Raw genomic sequence first — 18,419 nt, forward strand, 5'->3', positions numbered from 1 at the left:
AGATGATTCATCAAACCCTTGAAACAGCCTAAGGTGACAAGTTCAGATGGTGTTACTTGATGTTCTCAGCGGAGAAAAGTGATGCATGGAAAAATTCTATCTAGCTTTCTCACCACCATATCCAACTCTCACGTCTTTAATGAAGTGCTGCAGTGCTGAGCAGTGTTTCTCAACCATGACAACTTTAAGATGTGTGGACTTTAACTCCCAAAATGGCTGGCTGGGGAATTCTGGGAATTGAAGTCCACACATCCTAAAGTTGCCAAAGTTGAGAAACGCTGGTTTAGAGACATCAGTGGACAGTTTCTTCTACGAGTGCATTTAAATCACGCAACAGCTGGAATTTTGTGCTTTGTTTAGCAGGGCATCATCTACGGAAAGATAAATTGAAAACACTATTATTCATACTGTAGGCAATACCTGTAGATCTCTCTATCTGCCAAATTCCTGTTTCTATTAAAACACACAAATACACACTATTGTCAATGTTTTATTTCCTATCTTTTCCTTGACATAAGAATTGACATAAAATCTATATTTTCTAGTCTTGGAAAAGATAACTACTGTATTTCAAGTGGTTTTAGTTCTATTTTTTTTTTTTTTTTTTTTTGAAGAACAGAGTACTATGTGACAATTGGTTTTTCAATAATGTCTGCATCTTTAGCTGTATTTCAGGTCATGTTTTCATATGGAACTGCCTTTGTCACCACAAATACTATTTTATACTGAAAGAAGATCTGTTAAGAGTCTTGGACATCTATGTGACATTCAGGGCTTTTAACCACAGAATCTGAGTGGGATTCTTGGGCACGGTTACTCAGGCATTTGCCTGTGTGCTCTCTTATGTTCCTTACAACTTTCCCTTAATATTTAACATTTTATTTAAACCACTGAGCAGAGTCACCAGGAGATTTGGAGTTTGTGTGCCAAAAATATGCTGATGATGCCACTCATTTTCATTTGATTAAATAAAGGGTCAGAATTGCTGAATTCAAATTTGGATTAGTATTATCTAGATCATGAGGACTCAGTGACTCAGTGGCTTAGATGCTGAGCTTGTCAATCGAAAGGTCACCAGTTCAGCGGTTCGAATCCCTAGGGCCGCATAATGGGGTGAGCTCCCGTTACTTGTCCCAGCTTCTGCCAACCTAGCAGTTCGAAAGCATGTAAAAAATTCAAGTAGAAAAATAGGGACCACCTTTGGTGGGAAGGTAACAGCGTTCTGTGCACCTTTGGCATTTAGTCATGCCAGCCCCATGACCATGGAGACGTCTTCGGACAGTGCTGGCTCTTCGGCTTTGAAACTGAGCTGAGCACCACCCCCTAGAGTCGGGAACGATTAGCACATATGTGTGAGGGGAACCTTTACCTTTACTTTTATGGCCTAGATCAGTGTTTCTCAGCCTCAGCAACTTTAAGATATGTGAATTTCAACTCACAGAATTAATCACTCCACACATCTTAAAATTCTGAGATTGAGAACCATTGGCTTAGATTAGGGCTATCAAACTCACATCATCATGGCGGCGTCACATGACATATCGGGACTTTTTTCTCCTCTGCTAAACCAGGCATGGGCGTGGCCAGCGCATGACGCATCCCGCCTGCAGGTCGCGAGTTTGACAGCCCTGGCCTAGTCAACCCACTGATGACTTCCTTTTAAGAGAGGAAAAGGATAGGTAGACACCATCTGACTAAAGACTATCTCAGTTATTCCAAAATCTTACTATGAAGTTTTCAGTGCTTTGCTCAAATCTAATCTTTCTTCATCTTCATGCTTATTGCTGTTTATCATCCCTACTCTGTTGTTTTATGGTTTTTCTAAACTCATTTAATCTTCTGTGTTTTAAGGGCCAAGGAAGTCTCCAGCTCATATCATTTGCAAAACTGAACCTCCCTTTTTCCAGGGAATTCCCCTGACATCCCAATCATGGGGTTTTTTTTTTCCCCTGGAGGTTAATAGGAAAAGGTTACAGCTTTTGGCTGATTAGAAAATATTCCTTCTCCAATGCTCCACCCAACTGAATTACTAGAGAGATCAGTGTTAGTTTCTTAGCACTAAAGAGATTTAATTACTGTAGTCACTTTACTCTTCAAGGCCAAAATGTATGAAACTGGTAAAACAGTTGTTGTAGGTCAATATACCTCTTCCCACCCTTCCCCAGAAGGACTCTAAGGAAATATATCAATATTTGTGTTTTTCAAACTGTGAGTACATATTCCATGCAATATACACGTGAGCATTTTTAACATTGTTGTACTCCACCAGTCACTTGATTATGAGCTGGACAGCTGTATAAGCATGACAAATAAATAAAATCTCATTTGAGATGTCTCCTTTTAGATAATTTGCTATGAATAATCAGAGCTTTAATTGTATTTATTTGTATTTTATTAATGTATAGGTCCATCCTTATATTTTCTTATTAAAATAGGTTGTTTAAAAAAATATTCACAAGAGTTTCTTTTTTAAAGGCATGTGAGCAAAGAACTTCAGGGCTGTGTTTTTATATCTCAATTATTGAGTATTGCCTGATATAATTGTTATTAATATTTAACTATTGCAATATGTAAGTTACATTGCTGTTTTCCTGGAATACAGCAATTTCCTGGAATTTACTGAGACTAGAATGTAAAATGCCTAATCTTAATAAAGGGAATGATTATGGATGGCTTCCGAAATGTGTATGTGTTAAACGTTGTATTTGAAATGCTGTCTTTTACACATGACACATCTTCTTATAACAGACACCTGGTAGATAGCTTACTGAACATCTGACTATCCAACTGTTGCTATGTTTCCCTACGGCTATTCAGTTATATGAAGCCATCTTTTATGCCACTTAATATTGCAGCTGTTTAAAGAAAAAGTTCCCAAGCTGTTTGGATTCCATCCACTATTGTTCAAAAGGTGTAAAATGAGAAGTTATCAAGGAGAGAACGAGCTGATGGAGAAGCACAGTTTTGCTTTAAACATCTGCAAATTGGTTTTAATATGGCTTCATGCGTTGTTAATGGTCTCCCAAGGGCTTGTGTTTTCAGTTCTGCATCTCTGTGAATGGAAGGAGTGGGTTTTTTTTAAAAAAAAAAAAAACAGGATTGTTCACGGTTGTGTAAACAAATGAAAGGTGCACACACCCAATGCTGCTGTAAATAGCCATGTGTGCTTATCAGGTACAGTGAGAACAGGTCAAAGGAGAAAGACAGTGACTGAATGTACGGTCACAAAATAAACTTGTTGAGGCATTATATCTCAAGATGAAAGATCAGCCGTTATAGGAGGCAGAGAGTTGCATGCATTTCCCTGCGTACCTGTTAAGAGGGCGCTGGCAAAGGCGGCTCAATCTTATAAGGACCAAGCAGACAAGCACCGAACTCCCCAAAGACCATTTCAGCTAGGAGAGAAAGTTTACCTCTCCACCAAGTACTTGAGACTTAGACTCCCGAGCAGGAAATTGGGCCCAAAATTTATAGGACCATTTCCTATAATAAAAATAATCAACCCCGTTACAGTGCAATTGCAGTTGCCACGGCTTTTGGGGAAAATTCACCCGTTTTTCACAGTAGCCTTCTACAACCTGTAGTGGGGTCTACTTTAAGGCCAACGCCACGTGAACCTCCTGGGCCCCTGGTTGTTGGAGGCCAAACGCACTACGAAGTGCAGCAGATTCTTGATTCAAGATGGCACAGGGGGCGCCTTCAGTACTTAATTAAATGGAAGGGTTACCCATTGTCAGAGGCTTCCTGGGTGAAGAGCGCAAACATCCAAGCTGATCGCCTTATAGCAAAATTCCATGCAGACCACCCGGGAAAGCCGGGAGGGGGGGGTGCACAGCCAGGGAGGGGCTGATGAGACTAATCTTGTTGTGTTTTCCCTATGGGATAGGTGATGTTGCAGAAGTGAAGGGAGAGAGGCCGGATGTCAGCGTTCCAAATTAGGCTTTCTTCCAGCGCTGACATAACAAGTTGAAGCAGAAAGAGCGGAAGCTTGATTTATTGCTGAGATGAACTTTTACCTAGTTTTGTTTATACAGATAGGGTTTCCTGGGAGACGAGGGTGGGGGCTGCATTCCTGTGAAAAGAACGTGCCGGGATGTAGAGATGGATCTGTATGATGGCCAATGGGACGTGGGGGCTGGAGAGCGGAAGAGGAGGGGGTTGGCAGGAGGGGCCAGTTTGGCTGCAAATTTGAGTCAGAAATGTCGGATTCTGCTATGCTTAAAAATAAAATGTTTCATTAGACAGCTTGCGCTTGAGAATGAAGTTTATTCAAGATAGCACCGAAACCTGACAGTACCTTTCATCTGAGTGATCATCTTTCCCACTCCAATCTAGCCTTTACAAGAATTTTAATGGTTTCTATAATAAGTAAATATATGTAAGGTAAAGGTAAAGGTTCCCCTCACACATATGTGCTAGTAGTTCCCAACTATAGAGGGCAGTGCTCAAAGAGCCAGCACCAGCACTTTCCGAAGACGTCTCCGTGGTCATGTGGCCGGCATGACTAAATGCCAAAGGCGCACGGAACGCTGTTACCTTCCCACCAAAAATGGTCCTTATTTTTCTACTTGCATTTTTTATGTGTTTTCGAACTGCTAGGTTGTGTTGTGGATCGCCAGCAGCCTGCGGAGCTGGCAGTGGAGTTGGACAGTGATGAGGCTGAGGAAGAACATGGGCCAGTCCTGGAGGCTGGGGAAGGCCCGGATGAGGGCTCTGCGTCAGAGGCAGAGATGGGGCCAGGGCCATCGGGCAGTGATGTGCGGATTTTGGAGCCTCCAGAGGCTGACAGTAGAGAGGCAGAGGAACAGGAGGAGCCTGTTCCTAGTGCATATATGAGAAGAGCTGCCAGAAGGCAGGAGCAGCTAAAGCAGAGAGGACGACTCAGGAGTAGGGCCAAGAGATGATTGACCCCTCCCATAATTTGCCATCCCTGCCTCTACTAATGAGGATATCTAGGAAGGGGAACATGTTGCTGTTTTCTTCTTCCCTCATGAATTTGATTCTTTTGAATACATTGTTGATCATTTAGTGTTTTTTTTTCTAGTAGGTCCTTTTTATTATGACAAAGGTATCATATACGTACCTGTACCAAACTGTGATTGTATGTGTGGGAATGCTGTGGATTCCAGGCATTGCATTACAATCTCAGCTATGAATCCTGAAAGCAGTGATCTCATGTATTCCTTTTATTTGTCGATATGTTTATTCATTAAACTGGAAGCACATGGTCAGGCAAAAGTTGACAAAATCCATGATTCTGGCTATTTCAGTCTTTGTGTATTTGGTTAGGTTGCTGTGTAGTAGTGCTGTCATGGATTCTTTTGCTAGTTCTGGGTCTATGGAAGTGAAGAGTGCTGTGAGATTGAATGACCATGATTTCATCATCATTTATGGTCAGCTCTTTGATACTTTGGAGGCACTGTAGTGAGGAGTTGTTGGAGTATTTACTTCCCTCTATGAGATGCCTAAGCTTATTTCTTAGTTCTTTAGCAATGTTGTAGGTTGGAGTTCTGGTAATGATACAATTTTCCAGAGAAGGTATGTCTGGCTTGTGTTTTGGTGCACCTATAAAAGTATGGGAAGGTGGGTCCACTACACTCTGAATGGATAAGGATATGTTGAAAATAATATAGTCCATCTTCACTCCTTGCACACAGAACTACATGCATATAGCTGGGTTTGAGTGGCATGCTAGGACCTCTTACTCCACAAAGTGGGTTCTTAAAACACTTTAAAATATTGTTTAACCTAGCTTTCCATTTATTAAAAGTAAATTTAAATCAGTTTTGATAATTACTCCTACTACATTCATTATTTTCCTGTTTAATATAATAAGGTATAGGAAAAGCAGTTTAGACTCATTTACTCCAATGTCCTGCTCATTTTGCCAGAAGTGTTTGTCACCCTTGGTAACTTTAAGATGTATGCTGGCTGGCTGGGAGTTCAAATCCACACATCTTAAAGTTGCCAAAATTGAGAAACTACCCTATTACATCTTTGATATAAGACATCCAAGCTAATTTGATCAAGGGGCCAATGTTAATTTGGTGTTAATGTTTGATGGGACTACAGAACCTCAGTCAATGTTTTTCAAGATGCTTTTTATAGTCTTGACTGAAAGGTAGAAAGTATCCATGGCATATTTTCTTAGAGGAGAGTAGAAATGTTTTTGCCCAGCAAAAAAATGAAGCCCTGTTGTGCTTGACATATCCTGGGAGATAAAAAAAATAATAATAATTTAAAAAATCCTTGCAATTCAACTGTCTTAGTATAAAAGGATTTTTTTGCATTGACAACCCTAGTTGAATCCCAAAGATTCCATAAATCCTACTATTCACTTTTATTATGATGTAAGAACAGGGACACGGTGGCTCAGTGGCTAAGATGCTGAGCTTGTTGATTGAAAGGTCGGCAGTTTAGTGGTTCGAATCCCTAGTGCCGCATAATGGGGTGAGCTCCAGTTACTTGTCCCAGCTTCTGCCAACTTAGTAGTTCGAAAGCACGTAAAAAATTCAAGTAGAAAAATAGGGACTACCTTTGGTGGGAAGCTAACAATGGTCCGTGAGCCTTTGGCATTTAGTCATGCCGGCCACATGACCACAGAGACTTATTCGGAAAGTGCTGGCTCTTTGGCTTTGAAACAGAGACTTGCACTGCCCCTAGAGTCGGGAACGACTAGTACATATCTGCAAGGGGAACCTTTACCTATACCTTTAAAGATGGGGGGAAACAAGCTGTTACTCCTAAGTTTTTCACCCTCTACCTTTTACGGTGGGCTAGGAATGATGGAAGCTGAAATCTGAACCATCTGGTAGCCATCATTTTTTTATCATTATAAATCAAGATTATTGATGGTCATCCCCTAAAAAAAAAGAGAGAGAAAGGATAAGAATTGAAGGTAAGGCTGCCCAAGAAAGCAATCATTCTGCCTTAAATTAAAGAGAGAAGAATTAAGAAAGGGACAGTTTGCTTCAAACAAACATAAGTTTGATGCTATTTTATACCCTGTGGTCCCTTTTCTTATCCTAAGCACAACACACTGCAGGCCAAGAGCTATTAAATAGTTTAATTCCGCTTGTAATCCAAAAAGGTGATAAATTCCCATTTACTGTAAGACTACTGAAAAAGTCCCTTCTCAATTCTGGAAAGCATTGTCAGGCATCTTGGCTCTCTTTCCAGAATTCATCACTGCTTCCCCGGTAGAATTGTTTTGGAATGGTGCTCCGGCTAAGTGCATACAGCTCCTGCTGTTATTGGCTTTGAATCTCCAAGGGTTACCCACTAAAGCTTCCACGTGTGCTGAGGGTAGGCTCACGATTAAATCTTGGTATAAGATCTTGCTGCTCAAATATATTTTCCAGGAACAAATTACTAAACCTTTCCAGAGAAGAGCACTTAATGTAAGTGCTGGCAACATGATGTTGCCTCCCTACTTATTTATGGATGCAAAGTGAGAAACTGCTTCTGTTTAAATGGGGAAAACAAATGAACAGGAAACACACAATCTCTTCCTCTTTCATTTCAGCAGAAAAAAAGAACCACATTGTTCCAAAGATTTGGGCCAAATAAAGAAAGTAATATGTGTGTGTCTGTGTACGCACAAGTGGAGGAAGTAAAATACATTATTAACTTTTTATGGCATTCCCGCCCCCACCTCTGTCTCTTACGTTTAGATATACATACACATATATACTATACACAGTAAACTTGAAATTACCAAGCAAAGCATTATGGGATTCACTTACCTGTAACTTTCTATCATGGATCAAAAATTGCACAGGCACTTTTTAGCAATAATTTAATGAAACGATGCTGGTGATTTTGAGGTACCTGCATACCAGGGGTGAAATCCAGCAGGTTCTGACAGGTTCTGGAGAACCGGTAGCGGAAATTTTCAGTAGTTCGGAGAACTGGCAAATGCCACCTCTGGCTGGCCCCAGAGTGGGGTGGGAATGGAGATTTTGCAGTATCCTTCCCCTGCCACGCCCACCAAGCCACACCCACAGAACCGGTAGTAAAAAAAAATTGGGTTTCATTCTTTACTTAAACTGGCTACATAAATGAGAAGGAAGACAAAAATGTACCAATGACATTCTGAAGGTTAAGGTTACATACAATTTTATTCCACTGTTAGTTGTAATATGTTGGCTTTTAAATAAAAAGAAAGCATGGAGAGAAAGAGTACTAATCTGGAGTGAGATTTGGGGAAATAATGAGAGGGCCTTTAGCTGGAATCTTAATTTGGAATTGTCTTGGCTCACTTGCTGTTTGCAGTTCCCATGATCTCCCGTAAGCACTGGATTAGAGAGCTCTTCAAATTGTGGAATAAATAGTCATTAAGTGGCAAGTGCAGTTCAATAGAAACCAGAGTAAATTAATGCACACTAAAAAAAAAAATCCTAACTTTAGTGAATGTTAGGGCGCTCACATCCAGATCAAGAGCTTCTCAAAGCTTCTTTTTCATATAAGAAGCATCACAGAGAAGGTAGTTTTTCAAAGAATAATAGGAGCTCAGTGGGTATATGACAGATAGTACAATATTGTACCATCCAGTTAGTACTGAATATCTAACAATAAATCAGCAGCTACCATCAGCAGTGAGGTGTACTCAAAGACTTCCAAGATTGCTTCTAGCCCTATTATTCTATGTTCTATAACTGTGGGAATTTAAGATTTAAATGTTTCAGACACTTTTACTGCACACTTCATTTACTGCTGGATATCTTCATTGCATCTTCATTGAATTTATAGATTCAAACCATCTGATAAATACTTGCTTGGTCCCAAACTCTTGTCCATTTCTTCATTCCAATTTAGATCTTGCCAGATTCCAATTGAGTATGGGCAACACTTTGTATATTACCATTAAAAAAATTCCAATACAAGATGGGAAACAAAAAGAAAAAAAGAAAAGAAATCTCTGAAACAAAAATAACAAAGACACCCCAATAATGGCTTCAGAGAACAAACAGGTTTTCAGAGTTTTACAGGATGCCAACATGTTGGAGCCACAAGGATTTCTGAAGGGATCTTAGAGGTGGTATTCAGCAGGTTCTGACCAGTTCTGGAGAACCGGTAGCGGAAATTTTGAGTAGTTTGGAGAACTGGTAAATACCAACTCTGACTGGCCCCGCCCCCATCTATTCTCTGTCTCCCGAGTCTCAGCTGATTGGGAGGAAATGGGGATTTTGCAGTAAACTTCCCCTGCCATGCCCACCAAGCCATGCCCACCAAGCCAAGCCACACCCACCAAACCAGGCCCACAGAACCAGTAGTAAAAAAATTTGAATCCCACCACTGGGGGATCTCATTCCACAGAGCAAGTGCCATGACAAAGAGGAAATCTAACACTAATCTGATGGGTGGCTCTGTTTAATCAAAGTGATCCGAAGCATGTCAATCCTGCCAGCACATACCAGCAACTAGAACCCATAAGAATAAAAGAGTTCGAAGGGACCTTGGAAGTCTTCTAGTCACACACACACACACACACACACACACACACACGCACGCACGCACGCACAAGCAAGAGATCCTATACCATTCTGGACAAATGGTTGTCCACTCTCTTCTTAAAAACCTCCAGTGATGGAGCACCCACAACTTTTGAAGGCAAGACATTCCACTGATTAATTGTTCTCACTGTCAGGAAATTACTCATTAATTCTAGGTTGATTTTCTCCTTGATTAATTTCCATCCATTGCTTCTTGTTCTGCCTTCTGGTGCTTTGGAAAATAGATTGATCCCCTCTTCTTTGTGGCATCCCCTTAAATATTGGAATACTGCTATCATGTCATGCCTTGTCCTCCTTTTCACTGCAACTGCTCCTGCAACTGTTCTTGATACATTTTAGCTTCCAGCCCCTAAACACCTTTGTTGCTCTTCTCTGCACTCTTTCCAAAGTCTCAACATCTTTTTTTATATTGGTGGTGACCAAACCTGTATATAGTATTCCAAATGTGGTTTTACCAAGGCATTATTAATCGGTACTAACATTTCATGTGATCTTGATTCTATCCCTCTGTTAATGCAGCCTAGGATTGCATTGGCTTTTTTGATGGAGATAAGAGATAAGTAGTATGTCAAATAATCTCGCCAGATTGGATTTTATAGATAGTAACCAGCACCTCGCATGCACATAGAACCATATTGAGGCATGCCCATCACTGCCAGTGCCACTGTCTTCTCAATCAGTTGAAGTTTCGAAGTGGCTTTCAAGGGCAACCCAATCTAGAATAAGTAGCAGTAGTCAGATCTTGAAGGGATTAAACTTCTGAAAGGCCTGTTGATCTAAGAAGGGGTGCAGCTGGCATACCAATGGAGATGTGTGAAGACCAAACTGTCCACAATTGGATTCTTGGCCCCAGCTTCCAATTGCTCTTGAAGCAGGAACTACAAGTCCAAATCATAATTGCTTAGTTGGCCATTAATTTTACATGCCTAATTCAAATGCAACCCTAATATTCTCCTTTCTACTAAACTGCAATCTCTTCTCACTGATTTTATCATGCTGATACAATAGTCCATAGCTTGATTTTCCCTCCTTATTTATGTACCAGGCCTCTTCCCTTAGCAACCTTATTTATTTATTTATTTATTTATTTATTTATTTATTTATTTATTTATTTATTTGATTTATATGCTACCCATCTTATCTAGAGGTGACAAACCTTTCACAAGTGAACCTGATAACTGCCTAGAGTTATGCTTCAGAGTGAGATGGTTAACATATAAATCTAATAAACAAGTAAATACAATAAATAAATGAAAGTGCAATTTTGAAACAAATGATATTCAGAAGCATAGGAAACCACAATTTCTAATAGAAGGTCAGGGGAAAGGTTCTGAAAGGAAGTATTAAAGAAATGCAATATCTCAGATTTGATTCAGAAGAGGTGCTCAAGGACACATGGAAATACAAATATTGACATGTGGCATCATTTCCCAGAATGATGGAAATATTGCAAGAACTTCTACTGCACCATTTAATCCCAGAAATGGATATTGTAGCTTTAATGACTCAAAGACTGTAATGGGCTTGTAAATAACCTTGAGATACAGGAGGATGAGCTGCAGCCTAGACAACAGTTGGATATATGAAGTAAATATCTGAAGGAGGGATGTGGATGGACAAAGCATCACAGAACAGACCCTCCCTAGTTCTCTGGAAAGTAAAGAGGAAAGGAGAAGTACTTTTAGACTTGCAAGCTTCTTTTACTGTAACCTTACAATAAAATAATATGAGTATTTGTATTTTGGTTTTCTGATCTGGACTTCCTCAAAGAGTTAGCAGAGTCAGGTGTAATGTTTGTGGTCTTGAGTGTTCCTAGTTACCTCTGAGCTGAATCTGAATCATCGCACAGCCCTAGAAAAGAACATTGCACAGCCCTTTGGTCAAGAGAATGGGTGAATGTCTATATAGCGTGTGAATAAGGCAGTTAACAGACTGATGGCATTTAACGGTGATGTAAGACCACTCCTCTTGGCTTTTAATGTGAAACAACCCAGCTCTTACAGATTACAGATTAACAGAGTTGGAAGGGACCTGGTAGGTCATCTAGTCCAAACCCTCGCCCAAGCAGGAGACCCTACACCATTTCTGACAAATGGCAGTCCAACCTCTTTTTGAAAGTCTCAAGTGATGAAGTTCCCACAACTTCCGAAGGCAACTTCTGTTCCATTGATTGATTGTTCTCACTGTCAGAAAATTTCTCCTTATTTCCAGGTTGAAGCTCTCCTTGATCAGTTTCCATCCATTATTCCTTGTCTGGCCTTCGGGTGCCTTGGAAAATAACTTGACCCCTTCCTCTCTGTGGCAGCCCCTCAAATATTGGAAGACTGCTATCATGTCTCCCCTGGTCCTTCTCTTCACTAGACTAGCCATGCCCAGTTCCTGTAACTGTTCTTCATACGTTTTAGTCTCCAGTCCCCTAATCATCCTGGTTGCTCTTCTCATTTTGTTACATTGGAAAAGTCAGATCATCCTTTAATGATCTTTGGGCTAAAATTTTTACAAAGGTGCCAATATGCAGACCCCCCCCCTGCTTTTTGTACTGATTTTGTGTTTACGGTTATTAGTTGGAAAGTGTACAGGTTGCAATTCACCAAATTGCAGAATTGTGAAATGCAGTGTCTGGGCCCGTAATCAATTTGTTTTCCTGTCCAGCTCTCTTTTATCTAATGAGCCCTAAAAGAAATGAGGAAATACAATCCCGCCCAGTTCTTTGGAATCCCACAGAGAAATAAACTGGCACTGCACAAGGCACTTATGTAAACCAGCATTCAGAGTAAACTGTAAATTTTTTCCCCGGTATTTGCATACTGTAATGGAGATGAAGAAGGAGTATTTTCCTCATTCTGGTTTTACTTTTCAAATTTTATTCAAACATGAAATGCTATTATGGTTGTTTCTATTTAAAATTAGCATGGAAAGTTAAGATAAGAAGCGGTAAAGAAGGAGAAATAGACAGATACCTTTTTCCCCTCAGGAAAACCTGATATTATATTTTTGGAAATTTTGAGAGAAAGAAATTAGTGGATCCTTTCCTAATACTCCCTAAACTTTCATTTAAGATTACAGAAATAAACCTCTTTTTTTGTTTGTTATGTTAGATTTTGTCCCACCTTTATTACTTGTACATTTACTAAAATATTTGCTTAACCTCCAAAGCAGGGGTCCCCAATCTTTTGGACCTCAGGGATCACTAAATTCATAATTTTAAATCCCGCGGACCACTAATATGATCTGCCTAATGACTGGCTGGGTGAGCATAGCTAAGGTGGTATTGTGACTGGGTGGACATGGTGAACTTGATGTCACTCAAATTGAGGGGTGCCTCGCCGGCCTCTACACACCCCTCCTCTCCTAGCCACTCCTCGCCTGCTTGCCTGGGCTCCTTAGGGCCCCAACAGGAAGCAGTTGTTGGAGCTAAGCAGCCACCATGAGAAAGAGTTGGCAAAACAGCTGGCTCAGTTCAAATTGGATCTGACCAAGAAGGAGACTCAGCAGAAGCACCTCACTGAGGACTATGAGCATAGGCTTTCCAAGCAGAGGGAAGACCTGTGAGAGTGCAAGGCCAGGTACCGGCGCCTGGAAGCTCAGCGGGTTGAGATGGTCAGCCAGTTCCAGGCCATGATGCAGTCTCACTGGAACGAGGCCCTCTGGCTCTTCGCCAGCAGCGGCGCTTCCCTCCAGCCTTCGCCCAAAGCCCTGCACCAGGAGGCCAAAGCAGATCCCAAGTCGGAATTTCTGCCCCCCTCCAACCCACACAAAAAGACCCCAAAGGGGGAGACTTTCTGCAGCAACACAAGCGTTTATTGCACGTATCTGGCCAAGGGGCTGTAGTTTGAGGGCCCTTGATTTAGTGCAATATAAAAATGCAAATAAGTTTTCTGCGGACAACCAAAATTTTCTCACGGACCACCAGTGGTCCACAGACCACCAGTTGGTGATCGCTGCTCCAAAGGGTTTTTCCAAAGCCAGACAGATACCCCTCACCTTCACCACTTTTTCTTGTTCACCAGAAAGAACTGCTAGTTGATTTTACAGCAATTTTACAGTGAAGTGAACAAACTGATTAAGTGGCTCAGTATCAATTTATTAAGGTCAGATGTTTGAGAACATAACTGTCCAAAGTTGAGCAGGTGTGGAGATTGGTTTGGGTTAGGGCGATAAAATTTATAAACAGACATTCTGAAAAGTTCAGAAATTCTGAGGAGTATCCGATGAGCTTTGGCAGAAAAAAAGGGAGAAAGCAGAAAGCTACAGCTCAGAGGCCAAACACTGCTTTGCAACCAAATGCTTTCAGATTCAATCACTGGCATCTCCAGGCAGATTTGGGAAAGTGTCTTGCTCTGAACATCAGAATAAACTTCAGCTAGATGGTCCAGTAAGCTGACTTATAATGAGACAATGAAAACTACTTTTCTCTTCCCAATCTGTTGTACCCAGTATTGGATAGATTCTGTTTGTTTTCCTCTTGATCTCAATCATAAATTTGATATCAGGTTATAATACTTATCCAGTATGATATATGTGTGTGTGTTTGTGTGTTGCACTCTGCACAAGCTTAGAGATCCTGTTTTCCCTCAGAAATGATCATTTCTATTCTCATGTCCTAGATGCTTGTACTGTAGTAAAATGTCAAAACAATTCCAATAGGAGAAAGTCTAATGGCAATATTGCAATGCAGAATTGTCAAGCCAAATAGCATTCATATTATATGCCTTCTTAGCAATAGCAATAGATCAGAATCATCAGATGGTCACTATTGCTGAAAAAGCAATATTGGCAGAGAACGCAGTAGGCTTTGAAATGAAATTGTTTTAAATGAAGCTTTGGCTGTAGAGTTTTTAAGAGGAACAATTCCTGGATCGGCTCCATTATGTCTCCTGTCCTAATTCTGTAGCCAGCAACGACTCCTGCATTGGATATGCAGCATGGGAGCTGATGTTGATGGTGGGACGGATTGTGTAAGCTTTCTGACCAGACTGAACTGAAAGGAGATAGATATTGGTGAAGGTGAAACAATAAATTCTAGTCATCTTTTTAATGTTTCCTTAGGGAAACACAACAAAGATGTCCTCTGGCTTAGGCCTGGCCAGGCTGGCTGGTTAAGTCATGCAAAATTAGCACCACAGACAAGGCTAAACTCTGGGGAAATAGAAAATAGTAGAATAATCAAAATGGACATCTGAAGCACTGGCGTAATAAAGAGAATTATGTCATAATTCAGTATCAGAGCACTTCTATACTTTCTTGGCTACCAGCTTTGCCACCTAAACACACAGCAGCACTGTCATGGGTGCCTAGAAACCAGTGGTGAAATCCAAATTTTTTTACCACCGGTTCTGTGGGCGTGGTTTGGTGGGTGTGGCAGGATACTGCAAAATCTCCATTCCCTCCCCACTCCTGGGGGAAGGGTGTTGCAAAATCTCCATTCCCATTCCACTCTGGGGCCAGCCAGAGGTAGTATTTGCCAGTTCTCCCAACTGCTCAAAATTTCTGCTACCAGTTCTCCAGAACCTGTCAGAACCTGCTGGATTTCACCCCTGCTAGAAACACTACTTGTTTGAGCTAGCCAAGGTTCCCTCCAGATAATTGGTGAGGTAGTTCCAGCAATTAGGAGATGGGGGGGAAGCAAACTGACCATTGCTAGGGTCACTTTTCTGTACTGCATGTGAATCATGGTGGCACGATGCTGTGGGAGTTGCAGCACCTTGGCTCTGTAGGAACGGGAGAATTCTACAGAGCAAGAACAAGCAGACGTGTGAACTGGATAATGGGAAATGAATTCATCTCACAAGCCAAATCAAGCAAATAAACACTGGGGTAATGAAAGGCTGCCGAAAGATCCATATCAATGTAGATGCATACAGAGGCAATACTGATCTCAGTCTGGTTCCTCCCTTGCATGCAGAAAGGGGTCCTATACCTTTCCTACTTTCTCATTGTCAAAATAAGGGTGTCACACTTGGCGTTTTGATGTGATTTAAAAAAAAAAAAAGAATTGTGCGTAAATCCAAAGGCTGTTTTCATTGCCTCACTGAGCAGAAGTGTGATAATGCTCCTCAATGATTCAGTAAGGAGATTACTTGGCATTCATCCTTTGTAGTCACTGCTGAGAATTGGGAATTGTGTCCAATGGAGAGGAACTAGGTTTTGTCACTATTATTACACCATCTTTGATTCTGATGTTTAATGAAGAGCTGTGCTACTTAGAGTCCCTGTTTGTCATCTCATCTCATTGATCTTTGAATCCAATTCACTGAGATGCACTAGAGGAAGTATTGCAATATTATTCCTTCTAAATTGTACTTGCTTAAGAGCTATAATAACCGTTCCCTCTTTATGACTTATCCTGAAAGTTTTATTTAGCAATGCCACAGCCTCTGGTAATTATTAGTCAGTTCACTTACTGAATCAAGTTTGTTTGTAATATGTATAACGAGCCTCGGCTTCCATTCGACAATATTATCACTCTTTTTACAATCAAGAACAAGATCTATTGGCGAGTTACTTTCTTATTTTTGTTCCCTCATGTTCTGTGCCTGGCATAATTAAGCAGCCAAGTCATACCAACTTTTAAGCATGGTTAACTCTTTTTTCCTTCTTTGTTTATATATGTGTGTGGAGTGTGATGCCTATGGAATAAATGTAATGGTTTGTTTATATATGTGTGGGCAAGCACATAAAGAACCACAGATAACAGCAGGTAGCCTTCCACACAGGCTGAGCTGTAGCTACTGCTGGTGTGCAGACTCCAGAGCACTTTTAAAAAGCCAGTTCAAGGAACAATCCAAAATAAGTTGTTATCATAGCAGAAAAGTAGTGTTGTATATGAAAATGCCTCCCCCCACCCCCCGTTCCAGATCTACTGGCAGTCAATTTCTTCAAATGACGCTGGGGATGCAAGGAGAAACTGAACGCTGTCTATCCTAGTCTGTCTGCCTGCTGGCCTTCCTGTATTAGATGAAGCCAACTTAAATGTTATTCCTCTGGAGTAAGATAAAGATATAGATGATATAGATATGGTTGTAAACAAAAGAGGTAGAAGGAAAGGTTATATTTCCCCCTCTACCCCCCAAGATATAATGGATGGCATCTTAATTAGCACTTTTTTGGAGTCAGAAACAGCAACAAGAAAAGCAGGAGATAAAACAAGAGGGAACACATTTTACATAGCGCCTCTTACGGCTGTAGATACTCTAGGACAGGGGTGTCAAACTTGATTTCATTGAGGGCCGCATCAAGGTTGTGTTTGACTTTGGGGGGGCCAGGGTGGACTTGGCCAGGGTCAATGTGGCCAGCTTGACATCATGTCAGGGGCACCTGTGATGGCCCAAGCACTCTGCCAGCAAAAAATGGGCTCCTGAGTGCCATTTTCGGCTGTGACGGCCTCCTGCAACCTTCTGCCAGTGAAAACAGAGCTTCCTCACGCAGCCCTCCTGAGCTCCATTTTCACTGGCAGAGGCACTGTAGGCCGATCCTTCACTGTTTCCATGGCGACCCCATGGAAGCACCCTGTGGGCCGGATCCAGCCCCCGGGCCTTGAGTTTGACACCCCTGCACTAGGAGGTTAAAACTGAAGGTGTGGAAGGCAAAGCATTTTTTTACTGTTGTCACCACCCCCAATGAGGGCATGTCTAACTAATCAAGAGAAACACGGTCTTTTTATTCATTTACCCAAGAGTTCTAATTTTAAATGCTGTAAAACATTTCTTACTAGCTCTGTGCCATTTATTATTCCACAAACATTTTCAGTCTTGCAAATGATGTTCACTTTCTCATAAACAGTTGCTTCCTAGCAACGATGTGTATTTAACCTTCTATAAGAAATTGATTTACTAATGCTCATTCTTAGTTACTTTCAAGAAAAGAAAATACTTGCCTTTCTATGTACCAAAATTAACCTTACAGCGTGATTCAGAAGATTTTAAAAACTAATGTACAATTGAAACCAGAGATGTTTTGAGGGGTATTAAAGGATAAATACCTACGAAAATGCCATGGAACTTTGTTTTTCTATACGACAACTTCAGTGAAGTTACTATATGTTCAAAACTGGAAAAATTCAAAATTGTCCACAATAAAGGAATGGTTGATGAAGATGATGGATCTTGCAGAGATGTTTAAATTGCTTTCCCTGATTAGGGAAAAGATAATATCTACCCCCTTATAGTAAGGTGACCAGATTTTAACATTGGTAAAGAGGGACATTGTGGGCGTGGCTTATTTTGTGGGCGTGGCTAGCTGGTCATGTGACTGGGTGGGCGTGGCTAGCTGGTCATGTGACCGGGTGGCCATGGCTATGTCTATAGGGTAAGGTGAACAGATTTTAACATTGGTAAGAAGGACACCATTGTGGGCGTGGCTTATTGTGTGGGCGTGGCTTGGAGGCCATGTGACTGGGTGGGCGTGGCTACCTGGTCATGTGACCGGGTGGCCATGGCTATGTGTATAGGGACTACTCAGAGGGCTGAAAAGTCATTTCTGACAGGTCCTCACCTTTTGACTGGTTCTCACACTTATGACCATCCTCACATTTATGCCCGTGCAGCATTCTTAACAACCATGTCACTCATTTCACAACTGCTTCTCTTCAACAAGGTGACAAGATAGGGCAAAAATGTAAAATGTGAGGACAGTCGTAAGTTCGAGGACTGGTCAAAAGTGTGAGGACCAGTCAAAAATAACTTTTTCAGCCCTCTGAGTAGTCCATATGCACAAAAGGACTAACCAGAGGGCTGAAAAAAGTCATTTCTGACAGGTCCTCGCACTTTTGACTGGTCCTCACACTTATGACCATCCTCACATTTATGCCCGTGCAGCATTCTTAACAACCATGTCACTCATTTCACAACTGCTTCTCTTCAACATGGTGACAAGATAGGGCAAAAATGTAAAATGTGAGGACAG

The 18,419-nt window shown here is 41.2% G+C and overlaps 1 long non-coding RNA gene across 1 annotated transcript; it reads right to left on the reverse strand.

Moving 5' to 3' along the window:
- Window positions 1-298: 298 nt before the first annotated feature.
- Window positions 299-17,684, reverse strand: LOC148112923 (uncharacterized). Its single transcript, XR_015728811.1, has 3 exons — window positions 17,497-17,684; window positions 6,764-6,862; window positions 299-371 (listed from the first exon to the last, which is right to left on the reverse strand). It is a non-coding gene; the product is annotated as an uncharacterized LOC148112923 (long non-coding RNA).
- Between the last annotated feature and the right edge of the window lie 735 nt (window positions 17,685-18,419).

This window comes from Pantherophis guttatus, chromosome 7 (assembly GCF_059756535.1).
Source record: "Pantherophis guttatus breed Tessera chromosome 7, ASM5975653v1, whole genome shotgun sequence".
NCBI lineage: Eukaryota > Metazoa > Chordata > Lepidosauria > Squamata > Colubridae > Pantherophis > Pantherophis guttatus.